General features: G+C 41.8%; 1 protein-coding gene across 4 annotated transcripts in view; it reads left to right on the forward strand.

The window, feature by feature from the left end:
• Positions 1-12,732, forward strand: part of TEC (tec protein tyrosine kinase) — a 54,506-nt gene that overhangs the window by 19,854 nt on the left and 21,920 nt on the right. The gene's annotated exons all lie outside the window — the stretch shown is intronic.

The following is a 12,732-nucleotide window of genomic DNA, read 5'->3' on the forward strand; positions in this document are numbered from 1 at the left end:
GGGGGGCCAGATTTTCCACCTGACTGAGGCTACTTTACAGATTTGTCACAATGCTGAAGGGGACTGAAATGGCTGCAGCAGCTAGTGGAGCAATCTTTACACTGTGGAAAGCCATTCAACAAATAAACTTAATGGAGACAACTCTGCAACCTCTTGTGTCAACTGTCTTGCCCTCTGATGAAGGGAGTACAGGACAGCTAAGGCTTGCTAAGCATGTTTCTCTGCCAGAGCTTGTGCTTGCAGCAGAATTGAGCTCACTCACCATGCTTCAACACCACAGTGGACTACATTCTCTGAATATAGCTTGGACACAGTCGAGGATTAAGAATGAGATCACAGAAGAGTTGAGGTTGGAAGGGACATCTGGAGGACATCTGGTCCAACTCCCCCTGCTCAAGCGGGGCCACCTAGAGCCAGTTGCCCAGGACTATGTCTGGAAGGCCTTGGAAAATCTCCAAGGATGGAGACTCTGCAACCTCTCTGGGCAACCTATACCCTTAAAGTAAAAGTGCTTTGTGATATTCAGGAGGAACCTCCTGTGTTTCAGTTTGTGCCCATTGAGTATTGTTCTGTCCCTGGACACCACTGAGAAGATCCTGGCTCCATTTTCTTTACACCCTCCCTTCAGGGGTTTATATGCATTAGTAAGACCTCCTCTGTACCATCTCTTCTCCAGTCTAAACAGTCCCAGCTCTCGCAGACTTTCCTTGCAGGAGAGATGCTCCAGTCCCTTTATCATCTTTGTGGCCCTTTGCTGGACTCTCTCTGGTATCTCCATGTGTGTCTTTTTCTAGGAGCCTAGAACTGGACACAGTACTCCAGGTGTGGCCTCACTAGTGCTGAGTAGAGAGGAAGGATCAGCACTCTCAGCCTGCTGGCAATACTTTGTCTAACACAGCCCAGGATACCACGAGCCTTCTTTGCAGCAAGGGCAAATTGCTGGCTTATCTTCAACTTGGTGTCCACCAGGACCCCCAGTTCCTTTTCTGCCAAGCTGCTTTCCAGCTGGGCACCTCCCAGCATATATCAGTACAGGGGGTTGTTCCTCCCCGGATACAGGAATTTGGACTTCTCCTGGTTGAGGTTCATGAGGCTCGTGTCAGCCCACCTCTCCAGCCTGTTGAGGTACCTCTGGATGGTAGCATGACCCTCTGGCATATCAGCCACTCCTCCCAGTTTGTTGTCATCGGCAGACTTGCTGAAGGTACACTCTGCCCTATCATCCAGGTTATTAATAATGATGTTGAATGCTTTTGGACCCAATATTGACCCTGGGGTACACCGCTAGCTACTGGCCTCCAACTAGATTTTGTGCCACTGACCACCACCCCCCTGGTCTGGCTGTTCAGCCAGTTTTCAATCCACCTTGGAATATGAATTTATGCATTTTTACTGACTATGGAGTTAAAATACGTACTTAATTTAGAAACCTTTATTTAAAGAATACTCTGTTTTGTGTGGTTCCCCCCAAGAATAAATAGGTGGGGGCTTAAAAAGCTCTGTGAAACATGTATTGCATGCTTATCTTGTGCTAGCTCACATTCAGGTCAAATAGAAATGCAACTAACAGGTTTTGCAGGTCTAGTTGTCACCCTTGAAAAAGTTACCACTTCCAGCTTTACCTTTCCCCTGCACATTAATGTCCTTTAGCTAAAATACCCTCCAGGAGACTCACTGGTGGATCTGTCTGAGAGAGGGTTTAAACTATTAGTTTTATTTTCGGTGAGATGGAGCAGGGCTGCCCATAGTGCCCTCAGCTGTGGAGGCAGTAACTCCTTAAAATGTTCCAGCATGAGAAAAGGACTGTTGGGGTGAAAATGTTACACCTACACAAACCTAGCAGTCCGCCGCTGAAAGAGGCGGGTACATCTCCTCCCTGTCCTACCCTTTGTAGGCCTCCCGCATCCATTTGAATTGGTCCTGGCACTTCTTGCAATCCATACTGCTCTGAAAAAAAACCTGCTAATCAGCAGAAAGGTATTTGATCCAGTTTTATTTTTGCTGGATTAGCATTCTGCTGGGTTAGCAAGCTGTGTTAGCTTGGTGCAGGATCTAACAAGTGCCAGGGGTGGTGCCAGGTGGTGGAGGAGGACAGGATGCTCCGACTGGCGACATCAGCAGGCTGTTAGACCGGCTCAGCCATAACGCATAGCTTTCCAATCTCAAACCCTTTTAATTTTCACTGTTCCTCCCACTTTAGAGTCCTTTAAACATTAATCAGCATTTTATTTTATTAACAATACTGTCTGAAAATAACAAGCTCTGATCTTGGAGGGGCACACTGAATATTTTTGTCAGCAATATGTGGTCTCTGTTTGGAAAACAAAACAAAAGAGATTACTGTGTGACTAAGATCTGTGACACTGGTAGTTATTCCTTTGTGTCAGTGGGCAACTGAAATGGAAAAAGTCTGGGGGTTTTATCAGTTGTTTGGTTTTTCTTTAAGCCAATGATGGTTGCTGTAAATTTGTATTTACAGTAAGACTGTTGTATATTCTGGCTGAAGTAATTTGTAGAAAAAGAAAACAATTATTAGAGATTAAAATAATTCTGGCCCATTTGAATAGTTGAAGGTTTATTGCTGAAATAAAAGTGACTACTGTATATGCTGGCTGAATTTAAAGATATGACAGATGAAAGGATAGGTATGGCCTGATCTCATTTCAGGCTTGGCAACATTCAAAGTCTAGATTGGTAAGATAAGCATGGAAATCCCAAGCCAAGAGGATCCCACACCCTCATTTTAATCGCATAACTGCAGTGGTAGAAGTCTGCCAAGGGTGGCTGAGTTCTGCTTCTTTAGGCAAGTACATGATTCCCAGTGTGGTCGTTGGCCAAACTGAAGTCTTTTCTTGGGTTTTTTTTTGTTTTGTTTTTTCTCCATTTTAACTTATATGGGAATTCAGTAGAGAGAGTTCAAGCAGAACCCACGGTTTGTGGTCACGTGAATAGTCATACCACTTCTTAAAAACAATATTAAATTAAATCTTGTTAACCAGATTAGTCAATACTCAGTGTGGGCAAGTTGGGATTGTAAATAAGGCAACAGAATTAGATGCTTGGTATGTCTGGTGGCAGAAGTGGAACATTTATGACAACAGAAAGCAGTCAACCATGGCAAATGTTGTTCTTGTAAACGCTGCTGAGAGATTTAATTGACCCTGTTCTGTGCAGCTGGTGGTGGGGGTTCACTTGCTCTTTGACCAGAAACTGCACACTATAGAAGCACTCTTTTTTATTTTTTTTTATTTTTCTGTCCTATGTCTTGACAAAGTGCCACATACCTAACTTGGAGCAATAAACAATTATCTCATAAGCATGACTACTAGCAACAGGATAAAATCTTGTTTAAACTTGCTTATAACCTATTTAAATATTTTTATATGTGCTTTCAAGCAGCTCAGGCACCCTGTCATGGCACAAAGTGCCTATAGTGAAGCTGGAGCTGCACTGCTGCCATGAGAAGGAGAAATGTAGCTTCTGCACTTAGAAATATTGCTGGACTGTAGGTCATGGAGGAGGTGTGTGAACTTTCAGATGAAGCGTAACTACAGAATCGGTAAAGAGGCTGAATTTCAAGATGGGTTTCAAAGCACAGAAACCTGAGGAAGGGGAGTCCTGGCTTAGGTCACCTATACAAAAGCTCTACAATTATGACTAATGTCATGGGAAACCTCTTTTGTGTAGGAAGCCAATAGAATCATGGCTTTTATGACTTCTGGGCATTATGCTGTTTGTTTTTTTTAAAAAAAGTATCACCTTAAGGCTGATTAAAAAGATGGACATTAAAAAACTTGGAAATAAAGATGTGTCAGGAATTGACTTGCCTTAAGCATCATGGAGATGAATTTTTAATGTCAGAAAAGAGGAATATTCTGTTTAAGCTAGAGATGGCTTCTGGGTTTGGCATTTTTGGCATAAATTCTGTGAATTAGTAAGTGTAAATGTTGGGGAAATGTCATTATTACATTAGGCTAACAATTACAAGCATATAAAAGGCTGAGTTAATGTTATAAGTTTCATGAAGCCTTTAATGGTTTATCAGCTGTCATTGTTGGAAAGAGTATTTTCTGTCTCTCTTTTCCTTAATGTTGCAAAAGTGGCTAATGAGATCTGGATGTGATGGATTCCATTTGTAATGAAGACAAAAATTAACTGTAGTAAGAAATAACTGAATTGGCCTTCAAGCACAGAGTACTGATTGTGAATGTATAAAAAATACAGAAGAAGTAAAATATTGGTGTGGTTTAACCCCAGCCAGCAACCAAGCACCATACAGCCACTTGCTCACTCCCCCAAGTTGGGATGGGGGAGAGAATCAGAAAAGTAAAAGTGAGAAAACTCATGGGTTGAGATAAAGACAATTTAATAAGTAAAGCAAAAGCTGTGCATGCAAGCAAAACAAGGAATTCATTCATTACTTCCCTGGTGGGCAGGTGTTCAGTCATCTCCAGGAAAGCAGGGCTCTATCATGTGTAATGGTTACTTAGTAAGACAAACACCATAACTCTGAATGTCCCCCCCCTTCCCACCTGCTTTATATGCAGAACATGATGTCATATGGTATGATGGAATATCCCTTTGGTCAGCTGTCCCAGCTGTGTCCCCTCCCAACTTCTTGTGCACCCCTTGCTGGTGGGGTGGTGTGAGGAGCAGAAAAGGCTTTGACTCTGTGTAAGCACTGCTCAGCAGTATCAAAAACTTCCCTGTATTATCAACACTGTTTTCAGCACAAATCCAAACCATAGAGCCATAGTGGCTACTGTGAAGAAAATTAACTATCCCAGCCAAAACCAGTACATTCTCCACCCCTTATTTCATACCATTTATGTTATGCTCAGATCTCACACTATCCAAGACATTCTCATTACCCACCACCACCTTTGATATAATACACAAATATCATTCCCTTAGTCTATGGACCACCTCTGTGAAATGTCTGTAAAATGTCCACAAATGTCCATTGAGCTCATTTAGTCCATTTAGAGGGGGGTGTGTTTTGTGGAGTTACTGGGTGCCAAAGCCAGCACAGTGTTGGGTTGCTGCTGGACTTGCACTGCTTCTTGTAAGACTTCTCTTCCACTGGTTCAGGTGGTTCCTGCAACAGTAATTCCTATAACATGCAACTCAAATCATGGCTTACAAGAATTTAAAGGTATGTCCATTACAATCTCCACCCCTGGTGCCTTTGGACCAGACCACAGGGTTTAACATTGCAATGAATTCCTCCTCTTGCTCCTGCTCTGGCTTGGATTTATCCACAGACTGCACTCCCTTAGGGGTGCACCTACTCCAAGTGGAGCCTTATCTATGAGCTACACTCTCTCTGGGGGTATACCTGCTGTGGCATAGACTTACCAACAGTCGCTTTGAGGTGCATCTGTTCCAGTGTGGCCTTCTCCATGGGCCACAATGCCTTCAGAGGTATACCTGCTCCAACATGGCTTTACCTATGGCTGCAATCCCTCCAGGGGTGTACATGCTCTGACGTGGGCTTATCCATGGACACACACTTTGAGGTGCTCCAGCATGACCTCATGCACAGCCACTGATGCTTCAAGGTGTACCTGCTGCGGCATGGACTTACCCACAGCCAGAGATGCTTCGAGGTGTACCTTCTCCAGTGTGGCCTTATCCTTGGGCCATGATCCCTTCAGAGGTATACCTGCTGTGGCACAGATGTAACCATGGCCACAGATGCTTTGAGATGTACTTGCTCTGGTGTGAGCTTATCTACAGCCACAGATGTTTTGGGGTGTTCTGCTCCCGCATGGACTCATCCACAGGTCACAGTCCCCTCGACTTGAGTTCACACTGGAGTTCCAGCATGTCCAGTGCAGCAGCACAGAAACAGCAGCGATGCCCTGGCTATCTGCCAGCCCAGGCGCGTCCCCATTGCTGTTATCAAAATGTTTCCAGGCGCAGCAGAGTCAGATGATAAGCAGTACAGCAAGCAGCGAAAGCAAAAAGCAGCCACTAACGAGCACTAGAATCTAATATATAGTGAGGCAAGCAAGCCCCATGGCAAGCATGGAAGCCTGCCAGTTAATACTAAACAGCAATATCAGCATTAAATTCAATCTAGCACATATTTTCCTATTCTGCGTATGGAGATGTGCTATAAAACTGAATATGCTCCAGTCAGGAAGACTTAAGATACATACAACATTCTCAAATATGCATTGTAGACTTACTGAGCCAGCTGTAAACAGATTTACATAGACAGTAGTAACTACGGTGTTTGGAAGTGGGAGGTAGTAGGTATTTTTGCATAAAATGGCCCTTGCTCTTGAGGACTCCTGCACTATGCTTACTGATGTCACCTGGAGTCATCAATTGCAGTAACTTCTCCAGGTTGTATAGCAAAGGCATGTAGTGTTCTAGTGAGGAAACGCTAGCATGAAATATTTTATTAGGCAATCTCTTTCTAATTGTGTGTGGTTTTAAAGCTCAGCATACTTCTTCAGGTATGCTTCTGTTCATTTTCCTGAACTATTTTCTTCTAAGAAATAAAAAATTATTAATCTTTAGGAAATTAATAAGCAAAGTTAAGCAATTTTGAAATAAAAACCTGCTTGTCTGAAAATCAAATATTTAATGCATTAATTTTAAAAAAATCTCATTTGGAATGGTTTTTTGTATTTTTGACCAGCAAAAATTTAGCAAAAGTTTTAGTATTACTTTTTCCCAATTGTTAATTTCATCTTGAAGGGAGTGCAGGTTTGAAATCCAAGGAGGCATTTGTGGAAATAACTTTACATCTGCATGGCCCTAGGTACGTTTGGTCATTTTCAGTCAAAAGTGGCCTCATATCTTGCATATTCAACTTAAAATGCTCTGGAGTTTATTTTTAAAGGTGTGGTGCATTCACACTTTCAGCTGACTCTGGAAAATCAAACCTTAGTGTTTATCTAGGAGTCCACCTTACCGCTGAAACTGGAAATACTTCACTAAATATCAGCTGAACAGTTGTAATGGAGAGGAATGCTCACTTTTCAGCTCTACCTGTATACCTGGTGGCTGGTGTCCCGTGGTGCAAGTGCCCCACACGCTCACTTACAGAGTGGCTTACCTGCTGCAAAAAACACCATCTTTTCTTCCTCTTAAGTTAGCCAACAGGACAAACCACATAGAAATAGCATTCAAGCTATTGCGTCCACCGGAGTGGTCCACCAAGTCCTCGGTCTGTCCTCTTTCTCCTTGTGTAGCAAGTTTTACTGTTGTGAATTCTTTCTCAATGAATGGTCGGATGTCGTCTCTGAACTGGGAGAAGACATTAGGGCAGTCCGATGGCCCTGACTGGAGTAGGCTTAGTGCTGCGTTAAGGAGTAGCAATGGTAGCAGGTAACGTGTATTGCACACAAGTTTTATTTAGCTCATGCTGACAGAGCAGCTCGCTTGAACTAAAAGAGCCACCAGACTAGAGGTTTTTGCTCTAGATGGCATTTTGGGTAAGGGAAATTCTTTGAGATGAAGGCAAGATAGTAAACGTAGGTGTTAAAGTACTTCTCGTCACTGGAGTAGTTGAAAGGAGCTGGTTTGTGCAAGTGAGATGTCCTGTTGCTTTGAAGATTTTCACATTGTTTCTTATGAGTGTGGTACTTCCACAGAGCTGACGCAGATCCGGTCATAATTTTATAAATTGTTATCAATGTGTGGACTGTTAGTATCCTCATATCTATTGGAGCTGTCAAATGTTCCCTTTCACTGTGGTATTGCGCTCTCTCTCTCAGCTTGCTTAGCAACGACATTCTTTAGTTTAAAAGTGTGGGGATGCGTGTGGTTTGGTTACTGTCCTCCCACACATGGCGCAGCATGCTCGCATTAACCTTTCCAGCGCACGGCAACTTGCGCTGACCTTGAGCGTGAAGCTGAGTGTCAGTTTGTGAACGTGAAATTGCTTTAAGCTTAAGCATCTTTATTGTTTGCTCACGTTCGCTGTATGGATTACAGTTTAAAGCAATAGACGGTTTATATTGGGTTTTGTGTTTTTTAAAAGGTATAGGCTAAATCCTGGTCCCCGTGGTTACCCTGCATGTGTTTGGGTGAATGGGGGTCTGCAGTGTTAGGGGGAGGACAAAATGGGGGATAGTCTGTGCTGCTATACTTGTTAGATCTGGAGGGGCTGCACAGAGGATGTTGGGGTAGGTACAGCACTTACCTATTTGTTAGTATGCAGAAACCATTTGCTTCTACAGAGAAGCCAAATAATAGCCCCAGAGGGAAAACGTTTAAGAGTGTTATTTAGAAGGATGCTTCTGTGGAGTCAAGGAGAAGGCGGCTTTCTGATGCGCTGATCTTGGGGGGTGCAGAGTGCTCGTCTTCACTGGCAGTAGTGGTATTTGCCATCAGGAACAGACTTGCGTGAAAACTGTCTTGCATAAACAGAAGAACTGTTACAACTACCAAAACCCAACCAGGATATAAATGAAAAAAGCAGAATAAAAACTTGAACATTCTTGGGGATAGCTAATTTTGAAAGTCTCTTCCTAAGGAAAAAAGTTTCTTCTGCAAGAGTTGCATTCGGTTCTTGTAATTTGAATAGAAAGGAGACAGAAGCTACTGAAATTACCGTGGTGATATTTTAAGGAAGGAAAATTAACTTTAAAAACTCTGGGGCCCACTCTAAAGCTGCAGTGTTCAGGGTAAAATTGTGTAGCTTCGTTGCAACACTAATCTTGTGCAAATACTTCCTTTGGACCATAACAATATTATAGAGTACCAAAAAGCTATGCTAGTTACTTTTCTTTTTGTAACGAAAGATTAATGTGTATTGATTCTACTGTTGTTTATTCCTATAGTGCTTATCCTTTATTATTTTTAATCTAATTACCCTGATCTATATGGTTTCTTTAGTCATTGCATAGGTGATTTAATTCTTTGTATAAATGAAAGCACAGTTCAGTATTAAAATGCTTCAGATCACTGATTGCTTTTGTCTTTTAATGTAAGATAAATAGCTTCTGAAATGAGTAGATTGGCAGAGCCTTTTTTTATTTCAAGTCATAGGTAGTAATGATAGAGCTTTCTTAAAATACTTGCAAGTTTGCACAATAACTTTATTCCAGCTAGACCTGGAAGATGCCTGTGAGTTGGCTGCTGTTTCCCCTCTAGGAAACAGAAATGGATATACACTTCCACATGAATCGTGTAGAAGTCCTTAGCTGTACATACCAGGGACATACCTTCACAACTGTCTTTAAGAGAGATTGTGGCTTTAGGTCGGTTCAGTTCTTACTCTTTAGCAATTTTTAATGGAATTAAACACATTTTTTTCCCAGTATTGTCAGAAAAAGAATTAATCAAAATTTTTAAAGTGCAGTCAGGGTAGAGAGATTGTTTAAAACACACATGTGCTTTTTTGTATATATATAAAAAATTAAAGATGTAATTATTAACTTGTAACAGCGATTTTCAGCATAAATTATATTGCTGAGCAAGTACAATGATGTATTTACAAGTTATCCCACCTAGAATGGTGCTTGTCACATCCATCTGGATAGAGAATACTCTGTTTGTACTTCTTATGAAAAACTAAATACAAAAAATACATGATAGAATAGAGGGCTTTTCAAACTTCTTCACAGGATCTGTATTTAAATGCTAACTCAGAATGTGAGTAGCCACCCTTTCTAGTTGTATAATACCTCTATAATTACTACAACCATTGCTTTTACAGATTAGCAGCCTTACGAAAATATTTAATTTTAACTTCTTTTCTTTGCACTTGATTGCATAGAAATCAAGAGAGAATTAGCAAGTGACTTGGTAATTGTAGATGACTGGCCAATGGATACTAGTTTGTCAAGCAAGCTTACAGACATCTGTTGATATAGCAATACCTGCATTGTGATTCCTAGAGCAATACCTGCATTGTGATTCCTATAGCAGTACCTGCATTGTGATTCCTATATATAGATCTCTTTGCTCAGATAGAGTAATAGGATTGAGAGATACCTATCTCTGATGAGAAAGAGCAGTGTAGGAAGCTGAGTCTTCCTTCAAGTAAATACACAGATGTAAAAATGATATAAGCCATGTTATATTTATATTGATTTAATTATTTTGTGACGGCTGCTAGTCCCCTCAACAGCACCGAACACTTATAGCAAAAACCCAGTCCTTCTGAGAAGCTGCTTATCAAAGCATAAGATGCGCCAACAAGTGGGTAGAGACACAGTGCAAAGCATTGATGAGACGTTACAGTAACCGGGAAAAGTTTTACCACAAATTAGTTACCTACACCTCTGTTGTATCATAGCCTGGGGCAGAGGGGGGTTGAGATAGGACTGTAGCTACCCACTGCTCAGAGCAAATATAGTAAGGAGGCAGCTTTCCTTTAGGAAATGAGGTAGATCAAACAGTAGGAATTAAATTTCCAAAATACAGCTCCACATAAAGTTTGTCAGTGTTTTGAGGTACCGAGGTGAATGAACGAGAAGACCGTGTTCTGCAGCAGAGGTCCCAGAAACCTCATGGGAGGAGTAAAAAGGAGTCAGGAGGAAAGCAGCTGAGAGAATCTGAGAAAAAAATCGTACAGAGTGGGTCTGGGATAGATCGTCTGCTGGAAAGCAGTAGATGTTGGCATTGGGAACCATGAAGCTGGTTCCTGGTTTGTTTGTTACTGTTCTCCTCCTCCACCCAGATTTGGGAATTTTTTTTTTTTTAATAAATTTTTTGCTCATAGGCAGAACTACTGTATTTATGTTGATCCAGAAGACCCCAAATATTGGCTGAAAACCCAAGAGAAGACAGATAACAGTAGACACAGCTGGGGAAGTTTTAAGCAGGTACAAGTGAAAGCTGTTCAAATTGGAGAAATAAAGCTATCCATGTGAATGGAGACAACTTAACTGATGGCATGGGAATACTCACTTGAAAAGAGCAAGTCATGAAGAAACTTAAGTTGTAAAAGAACTTGGTTATGTTGCACTAATGATTCCCTGTTCTCTATGACATCTGCCAAAAGGAAAGTCTGATATAAAATGAGGATCTGCAGTAATAATATTTCTAGAAGAAATTTGATGTTTATGAGATGGAACAAATTAGACATAGTTGAAGTTGAAAAGTGTAGGTTGTAGTTGTTGAGACACTGACAAGGCATGGATACGAATATTTACCTTATGACTAGACAGGAGTGAGTGAGTCTTAAAGGTGTTAAGAAGGAAGAGCTGGAAGATAAATGAGATTCTGGAAGGCTGGAGAAGGCCTAGTTTTAAAAGAGCGCAGAGGAGAAGCTGAGAAACTGTAACCTATGAAGATAATTTCCAGAAAAGTGCTAGAAAAAACAGGCTTTTTGAAAGTACCTGGAAGATACCAAAATTACACATCAGCCAACAAAGATTTGACAAGAACCAAAAAAAACCCCTCAGACTTATCTATGTTCTTTCTGCCATGGGGTTACAAGTCTTGTGGGTAGCAAAGCAGCAGCAGATATACTGTGTTTTCATTCCAGTAAAGATTTTGATACTGCTGTAGAGACATTTTCAGATGCTGACATTAGAAATGACCTATGAAAACTTCTTGTAAATCTGATTGCGGAACACATGGGAAACTGGTGCAGTGTTCAGTAAGCATCAGTGACTTGTTTTCAGAGTGAAAGGCTGTTGTGAATGGAGTGTCCTGTCTTGCATTTCAGTATTTTTGGTAGTGATATTGTTGCTGAAATAGAAGCTTGTTGAGTTCTCAGGTGACATAAAACTTGAAGGAGCTGCAAGAGCTTTGGGAAACAAGTCTAGAAATCAGTGTGGTATATTGGGATTAGGTATGTGGTGGGTTTGGTTGTTTGGTTTTTTTATTTTGTAGACTGTGATTCACTGTGGACAAGTGCAAAAGGTAAAAGTTTAGGCAGGAATGCTGAAATGTTCAAATATGGAATGTGAATAAGTAGCTAAGTGTCAGGCTGTCCCCAGCAGGACCTGGGTGGCAGGATAGTGAATCATAAACTGGATATGCGTCAATGATACCCTGTGCTGTGAAAAAGGTGAATGTTACACTAGGATGGATGAATGGGACTGTGAATCCTTACAATCTGATGACAAGGCATCAGCTGCAGTACTGCGTCTGGTTTGGGGCAGTAAGTTTCAAGGAAGATGTGAACCTGCCTGTGAGATTCAGGAGCAGTGGAAAGGATGAGGTTCCCAAAAGTCTGGCCTGTGATGAAGGATTGGTGGAGCAGCAAGTGTTTAAAGTGGGGAGATGGACTGGTAATAGACAGGAATCTTCAAAGACAAAAAACCCCATGAGCTTTGTAGTTGTGGACTCCATCATCTGAACCTTGAAAGAGTAGGTAAAGCATCTGGTGCCTTGGCTAGGTGACCTCTTGGGTCGTGTCCTGAGGTTCTGGTTGCTCGCCTGTGATGCCCGTGGACTTGGGCTCTCCTCCCTTCTTGGCTCAAGTTGTCTGAGTCTGGTGTTCAGACAGCATGAAGGCTGTGTTAGAGGGGTGGCTGAATGAAAGGTGTCACTCACCCTACGGACAGAGCGATGGCCCTGAGAGGGGAGCAGACAGGGCAGAAGTGCTACAACTGGGCTGGCCAGACTCGGAGCTCTGTGAGGGCTTCACAGAAAACTGGGAACAGAAGATTTGTCTGAAAGAACCTGAAGCTATATGCTAGTTATTTTTAAAGCTGAAAGGTTGTAGGTGGCTTGGGGCCTGATATGGATGGAGACCTGGCTGATTTATTTTGTGTCCTTTACTCTTACTTATATTGCTGCCTTATGTGATTGCAG

The sequence above is a fragment of the Pelecanus crispus genome, chromosome 4 (assembly GCF_030463565.1).
Source record: "Pelecanus crispus isolate bPelCri1 chromosome 4, bPelCri1.pri, whole genome shotgun sequence".
NCBI lineage: Eukaryota > Metazoa > Chordata > Aves > Pelecaniformes > Pelecanidae > Pelecanus > Pelecanus crispus.